Source organism: Echinops telfairi, unplaced genomic scaffold (genome assembly GCF_000313985.2).
Source record: "Echinops telfairi isolate 266 unplaced genomic scaffold, ASM31398v2 ScPeMD7_60;HRSCAF=208, whole genome shotgun sequence".
Taxonomy (NCBI): Eukaryota; Metazoa; Chordata; class Mammalia; order Afrosoricida; family Tenrecidae; genus Echinops; species Echinops telfairi.
The window spans coordinates 17812604-17820641 of record NW_022103958.1 but is presented as its reverse complement, the minus strand read 5'-3'; the positions used below and the strand labels follow the sequence as shown (position 1 = coordinate 17820641).

At 42.5% G+C, this 8038-nt stretch overlaps 1 long non-coding RNA gene across 2 annotated transcripts in view; it reads right to left on the bottom strand.

Moving 5' to 3' along the window:
• The window catches only part of LOC123521783, a 16907-nt gene extending 8869 nt beyond the window's left edge, over positions 1–8038 (bottom strand). For both annotated transcript variants that reach the window (XR_006680132.1, XR_006680133.1), the window contains exon 1: positions 7917–8038. This is a non-coding gene — a long non-coding RNA (uncharacterized LOC123521783). The remainder of the gene's footprint in view (positions 1–7916) is intronic.

Genomic DNA, 8038 nt, shown 5'->3' with positions numbered 1-8038 from the left:
CGAAAAGTGGGTGAAGGGAGACGTCGGACAGGGCAAGATATGACAAAATAACAATTTATAAACTATCAAGGGCTCATGAGGGAGGGGGTAGCGGGGAGGGAGGGGAAAAATGAGGACCTAATGCTGGGGGTTTAAGTGGAGAGGAAATGTTTTGAGAATAATGAGGGCAATGAATGTACAGATGCGCTTTACACAATTGATGTGTGTATGGATTGTGATGAGAGTTGTATGAGCCCCTAATAAAATGATTAAAAAAAGGTCATCTCCAGCAAAATTTTACTTGCATGTGATACGTTTGATAATTTCTGCATTTTGTGGGGTTACCTTTCTTTGGAATGGGCACAAATGTAGCTCTCCTCCAGTGGTTGGATAGGTATGTATCTTCTAGAGTTCTTCGCATAGATGAGTGAATGCTTCCAGCGATACAAAAGTTTGCTGAAACATTTCAATTGGTAATCCATCAATTCCTGGAACTCCCCCTGCCCCCTTCCTTATCCCCTTGACTCCTTTCTATGAAGCTTGTTAATCCGCCTGGACTTCATTACCATTGTCGTTTGTCATATGCTACTTATTGAAGAGGTTGAATGTTGACCAATTTTTTGGTATAACAACTGTATATTACTTCCATCTTGTTTCGGAGCTTCCTGTGTCATTTCCTATTTCTCCCGTTGACTGTAAACACTGCAACTTGAGGCCTGACTTTTTTTTAGTTCTGTCAGCTTCATATGCTGTGTTGCTTTTCCTTTTTGACTCTCTAATACCAGGTCTTGGTGCATTTCATTATAATACTTTCCCATGTCTTCTTGAGCTTCCCTTTTCAGTTTTCTGCTTAGCTCTTTTACTTCATCACTTCTTCCACTCACTGAAGCTTTTCTACCTTCAAGAGCAAGTTTCAGGGTGTCTTCTAACAGCCATTTTCGTCTTTTCTTTCATATTTTTTCAATGACCTTTTATTTTTTTAACCTTTTACTTTCTTTAGGTATGATGCAATTCCACAACATTTTGAGTCATTAGTATTCAAGGTGCCAACATTTTCCTGAGATGGTCTGTAATTTCAGGTGGGGCACATGCCATGTTTTGGCTCTCATGGACTTGTAATTTTCTTTTTTGTGGGGGGGCGGCTCTCTATCTTTTTTTTTTTAAACATTTTATTAGGGGCTCATACAACTGTTATCGCAATCCATACACACATCAATTATGTAAAGCGCATTTGTATATCATTCTCAAAACATTTTCTCTCCACTTAAACCCCCGACATTAGGTCCTCATTTTTCCCTTCCCGCCCCGCTTCCCCCTCCCTAATGAACGGACTTGTAATTTTCTGTAGCTTCAACCTGAAGCAGAGCTATAGGTAAAGTAATTCAGATGAAGTTACTCTCTTTTGCTACCAATAACTTGGCATTGGTATTAGGTGGTTCAAATTAAAGTTGTGGAATTCTTTTGCCAAAGTTATCAGGCTACGTGGTCCAAGAATTACTTCACGTGACTCTGAGGACTTCAGAGTGCTGTGGTTGAATTAAAATACTGTAATGTCAAGGTTTTTGGAGAAAGTGCTTTCCAATTAGAGTTGTATTCTGTTTCACCAATGGGGGAATATTTTCTCCCCCAGTGATATACTAACTCCAAACTACTTTCATGATTTTGGATTAGGAAAAAAAGGTAAAAAATAAAGGCGGTGAAAACTTACAGGTTCACATACACATAGACTACGGACCTTTTATGTCAAGTAGGAAATAGATAAATTTGGTTTGTTGAGACCATGGCATTTGAGCTGTGTAGAAAGTTGGCCTAAAAATGCTGCTTTACCTTTAATGTATTGATCTTCCTGGACTTGGCAGAACAGACACCAAGAAGACAGGGAGTTGAGACGCCATATTACAAAAAGAGGAGGAGAGGTGGGTCTGGTCGCTAAACATTTCTAGTTCTTCCCACTTCCTGTGAGGCATTTAACAGACTAACACCTTTGGGCCCTATGCTAAGCTGTGTTGTCTAGGGAAACAAAACCAGTGACACTCATATATGTGTAAGAATGTTTTTTATTAAACAAGCAATCTTATATCAAGAAGGGCCCCTTACTAGCTAGCCAGAGCCCTCTTTGGACTCACATAGCTGCAGGCCGATGATACAGAGAGGTGAAATGGAATGCAGGCAAAATCACAGGCAAGTGGGTACAGAGTCCTATGGATCCAAGATCAGTGGAAACATGGCAGGGTGCTGCCAGTTCTCAGGACTGGGTGGCCTGTGGGATTGTCCCTGGATATAGGCACAGAGTCCTAGCAAACAGAGAGGCTAAAAGGTAGACAGAAGAGGGCTTCCCAATGTCTCATTTACAAAAAGGCTACACCTCCCAGGAGGCATGTGTTGGATTACACCACACAAGAGCAAGCTGACATAAAATCTAAATGCCACAGACCCCCTAATGGTTGGACTAGGTCATGTGACTTGTTTGGCCATTGTCTGGAACATTTGACAACTTGAGATACTTCTGAGTACTCTATCCGGATAGCATAGTGATACACAATATTAGAGATTTGGCTTCTCCATCATTATTAGTCTATTGGATGAACACTATGAGCAGAGCTCGCTATTGAACTGCCATGGGAAATGTGTACTAAGCTTGAAAAAGGAAATCTCTGCAGGCAAACGTCTTTTGTAGAGGACCAGACAGTATTCTACATTTGGTGGTGTGGTAGTTACATAACTTAATGTCAGCTTGAAGATATATAAAAGTGTAGGGGTGTTTAGCCTGTTAATCAAGTCACAGACTGATGATCTCACTTGGAGCTACAACCAAGATATATAGCTCTCTGGAGGTCAGCCTCTCTCTCTCTCTCTCTGCCTTGACCTTCCTGCTTGAGGGCCACTCTAAGAGCTGCCAGAGCCCTGAGATATTATCACCACCATTGATTGGATCCACATGAACTTGCACCCACCAGCTTGTGATATTCCTGCACTCTGCATCATTGCATGTGATGGCTTGAGTCTGAAGAGGGAATTATGGACTATTATTGGACTTCTGGGCTTGAGTTGGACTGGGCTGGGATGTTTTCTATATATATAATTACTTCTTGATATAAAGCTCTCTCTTACACAAATATGAGCGTCTCTGAATTTGTTTCTCTAGTCAGCCTGACCTAACATAGGTGGATTTCATTTTACTTGGATCTATAATCAACATCCATGGATGCAAAAGTCAAGAAGTCAAAAGATGTATTGGGTAAATGGGTGGCATAAAGCCTCTTTAAAGTGTAGAAGAGCAAGGATGCCACTTTGAGGACTAAGATGCATTTGATCCAAGCCATGGCATTTTGAAAAAGAATGAATGTATTTGAATGATGGTGTTAGAGAAAATATTAAGCATGTCAGAACAACCACATTTGTCTTGGAAGAACAGCAAGAATGCTCCCTAGAAGGATGGTGAGACCTCACCTCACTACACAGGTATCATCAGGAAGAATCCATTCCAGAACAGCAGCATACTTAAGAGGGTCAGTGAAGAAGAAGACGCCGCCAAGGAGATGGACACAGTAGTTACAACAATGGACTCAAGCTCAGACATGACTGTGAGCATGGCACAAGACCAGGCAGTGTTTCATTCTGTTGTTGATTGTCACCATGAGGCGACACCTAACAAGATCATGCTGTCACTACACAACTCTGCTCTCTGGTGGCATGGAACCAATCACAGAACATATGTAAATGACTTTTACAAAACCAAATGGCCATATAGTCAAGGGACAATATATAGTGTGTCAATCTCTTTGAAAACATTGATTTTTTGAGTTATTGCACCATAAATTAGCCCAATTTGGCGGGCTGTGAAATGGACACCAAAATGTGAAGTTCTGTTATGATTGACTAGTCTATCTTGGTCCCCTCATAACTGTTTTCCTTAAAAAAAAAACAAACCCTAATTTAGTTGACAACGAATCCTTACAGTAGGATAACCAATGCAGGGCCATCTGCCAGGGAAAGGTCTCTTTTGCCTTTCCTTGGCCCACCTTATCACAAGATGTTTTCAGTACTACCTCTCTAAAGCCAGGACACATCAATCAGACTTCTCTTGAAGACTTGTTGAAACACAGCTGGGCTCCATTCTTAGTTTCTGATTCTAGGGGGCGGGAGAATTTGCCCACTAGATTATTTCATATCAGATCTCAAAGACATTGGCCAAGTTCTGAAGACAAACAGTGATTTTTCAAACTCTAACATATATATATCACCAGAAGATATTGTGAAAATGTAGGTTAATTTAGTAGGTTTGGGGTGGAGCCTGAGAATCTGCATTTCTAACAAACTTCTAAGTGATGCCCGAGTTCACTTGGACTTGCAAAGAGCTAAGGGATTATGAAAGGAGCCCTAGTGGTGGTGTAGTGGGTTATGTGCTGGGCTGCTAACCACAAGGCTCAGTAGTTCAACACCCCCAGCTGCTCTATGGGAGAAAACAAAGCTTTTGCTGCCATAAAGATTTATAGCCTCAGACACCCACAGAGGTTAGCTTTACCCTGCCCTGTAGGGTCACTATGAGGTGGAGTTTTTTTAGGGACTATGAAGGAGCCCTGGTGGTGTAGTGGGTGATGTACCGGGCTGCTAACTGGAAGGTGAGCAAAGTCAGCAGTTTGAAACTATCAGCTATTGCTGGAGAGTATGATAGGCTGTCAGCTTCTGCAAAGATTTCAATTTTTAGTTTTCAAATGGCCATTAAAAAATAGAAAATATCAGGGATAAATGTGAGTAGGTTTATTATGGGTTTCCTTATATGGCAACTAAAAATATTATAAGTAGATGAGTAGACCTCCATTTTTGCCTGCTGCTTTTAAAATCTGGCTATCTAAATCATTTTACCTTTTGTTTTGGATATTTGTGAAAAAAATTAAAGTTAACATTAGCAAACTAATTGAAGTTATACTTCTGTATTGGGAATTAGTGCTTTTTTAGTTTAAAATGTATGATTTTTAAAACAAAAATTATGAAGTTATTTGTAGAGAAACTAAAAAGTTGCACAACTGACTGTAAGGAAATTCTTGGGACCAGTAGAATGGAGGGAATAGAGTCTCCAAGACTAAAACAGGTGACCTCTTTTTAATAATGGAAATGCCTTTAGTCCCCAAGAATTCTCATCACGTAGTATGCTATACTGTAAAAGCTATTTTAAAAATTAAACCTATTGACTTTCTTATCAATCATCTTATTGCGCAATCAACAATATAGTTCTTTGGTTTGAAAACAACAGTGAGCCTTCAGACAACTTTTAAAACTTACTTAGCTGTGGGCAATAGTTTCAAGCAAGTAAAGATGGGTTTTATGTTTTGTAGAGTTTTGGGTACTATTTTAATGTTCTTTGTATGGCAGTGTGTATATACTGTTAAGTTCTTCAAGTATCTATCCTTAAAAAACTACACTAAACAAAAAATGCAGTCCTCCTGATCACTCTTTTGTTTCTATTCCGTTTCTTCTCTGACTACTGTAATTTTAAAGTTTTAGAAACTAAATTGCTTCAAATATACTGAAGATGTTATGAAAGAAAGAAAAAAGATTTAAGGCCTATGAAATCCTACGGGACAGTTCTGCCCTGCCATATAGGATCATGATGAGTCAGAATTGACTCAATGACAGTGGGCAATGGCTTACCTATTTTCTATTCCCCAGGCCAAGAATTCTCAGAACATTGCTAAACACCGCGCAATTACTTAAATCTAAATAACCTTAATCAACTCTGATTTCACATAGAAAACTCTAATACTTGTCACCACCTTCATGGGTACACCACCCTGGGCTGAATTCTTTTAGTAGTCTCCTAACTGGGTGGTACAAATAGCTAAGTGCCCTGAGCATGTTTCTGAAAAGGTCGCAATCTTGAAAACCCTATGGAGTTCTGCTCTGTACACATGGGGCTTCATGAGTCAGAATTGACTCGAGGCAACTAATCATGTCTCCCAGCTTCCGCTTATCAACCTCCAGTACACTTGTACAGTAAAAACAGCAGAAGAGCAATTTATTTAAAACACGTTGACGACTCCTCTGCTGGACACTACGTATGCAGTGACTCCTACCTCATCCACTTTAGCAAAAGCTGAAGTACTTAAGGCAGCCCTTCAACATGGGTCCTGGTTTACATCTTTGATCATCTCCTAGCTCTACGGAACTCCTTGCTGTTCCCTTGAGCCTGACAAGCACATTCTCATCTCAGATCTTGGCACTTGGTGTCCCCTCTACCTGGAAAATTCTTCAAAGATAATTGCTTGGTCTTCTCTCATTACTTTCTGGTCTTGCAAATGTCAAGCAGCAAGGCCTTTACTTACCATCCTGTTTTTTTTCTTGTCCCTGCTACTTCACTCCCATTTGTCTCTTGCCCCCCTTTAGAAGGCAAACTCCATGAGAAGAGGGATATTACTTTATCCACCATCCCTAGCACTGTGAAGTGCTCAATAAATATTAGGAAAGACTGCAGCGAACAAATATTTGAGGGCAGAGGCTTCTGTTGTGTGTTTTTCTCTACGCTCCCTAAGGATACACTGTTGCCAACCACTATTATTCATTTTATGCCCCAAGGAATAGCAATTCTGGTAAAATCCGGTTGTAAAAATCTTTTTCGTGGAATTTAAATGATAAATTGGTCATTTACTGCTGTCATACAATATTATGTTGCTGAATTTTCACTAATTAGATTGCTTTTACTTCATTTTTGCCAGTACGTGTCCTCTCATATTCTGCTCACAGTCCACATCCTATCTGGAGGTTACTTACAAGACTGGAAAAATTTTCATGGAGAAGAAAAATAATGTTTATGTACACACACACACACACAAACATACAGATGAATACTTTTCATTCAACATTCTCTTACAAGTTTTGGGTAAATTTAAAACAAAAGGCAAAAATCAGCCCAGTAATTTGTAACAATCAAGCCTATTGAATAAATACAGGAGAAAGAGGTAGCAGTCTGTTTTTGTAAAGATTTACAAAAACACGAACCAAAAGATTTACAGCCTTGGAAACCCTATGGGGAACTTCTACCGTCCTACAGGCTATTAAGGCAATCAACAGACAGCAATAGGTTTTTTTGGTTACTGAACATACACTGTCCTAGGTGTCATGTTATTTTTAATGAGCTTGGGATTTCTAAGACTTTATAAAAGTCACTAACGCTCATTCCAACTCATTCTACAGAGAATTCCTAGGTTACTGAGGCGGTTTTGATAAGGACCGGCCAGCTGCGGGTATTTTCAAAAATCTTTTGGGATGTGGGAGTTTGCGCTGCACCCAAGGAATTCTAGAGCCTGGGATTACTCCACGCACCCCTTACTGCAGACTTTGACCCTTCCCCTCCCACCTCCCCCAGCCCAACCCAAAAAAGGGTGCTTCACAGAGCAGTCGCCAATTCCAAATCCAGCTGCTTGACACCTATTGTCCCCCATTTGGGCATCACGCAACTTCGCCTGAAGGACCCTCGCATCGAATTTAGGGGGGAAAAATGGAGGCGCTGCTCCTTCCGTCTCGGCGGGGCCACCAGACCTGCGAGGACTTGCACAGCCCACCCAAGCAGCGGAAGGGGCTCCGCAGGACAGAGGCCGGGCGTGCGCCTGCCAGCAGGCGTTCGCGCCGGGCAGCCCCGGCGGCCACGAAGGGCCCCGCCAGCTGCTCCTCCCGCCCCCTCGGCCTCAGAGGGCTGGCTAAGTCCCTCCCGCTCGCGGCTCTCCGCCTCACTAGCAGCGGCTCTCGGTGCAGCGGGGACCGGGCGAAGCGGCCTGCGCCCTCGGAGCGCATAACCCAGCCCAGAACGCACCGCACCGCCGCCCGTGCCCCCTCAGCCGCCCACTCGGGAACTCCAGCGGCTTCTGCTCGCGCACGGTGAGCGCCACCCCGGACCAAGGCGCCGAAAGGGAAGAGGGCCGCCGCGCCCGAGTGCCCTTTACCTCTGGATCGGCTGGACCTTCGCGAGGGGCTTGCTCCCCAAGTGACCCCTCACCCCGGCCATTTCTAGTGCCCTTCTCGGCCGCCGAGCCGCGACCTTTCCCTTCCTGTCCCTGCCTCGGAA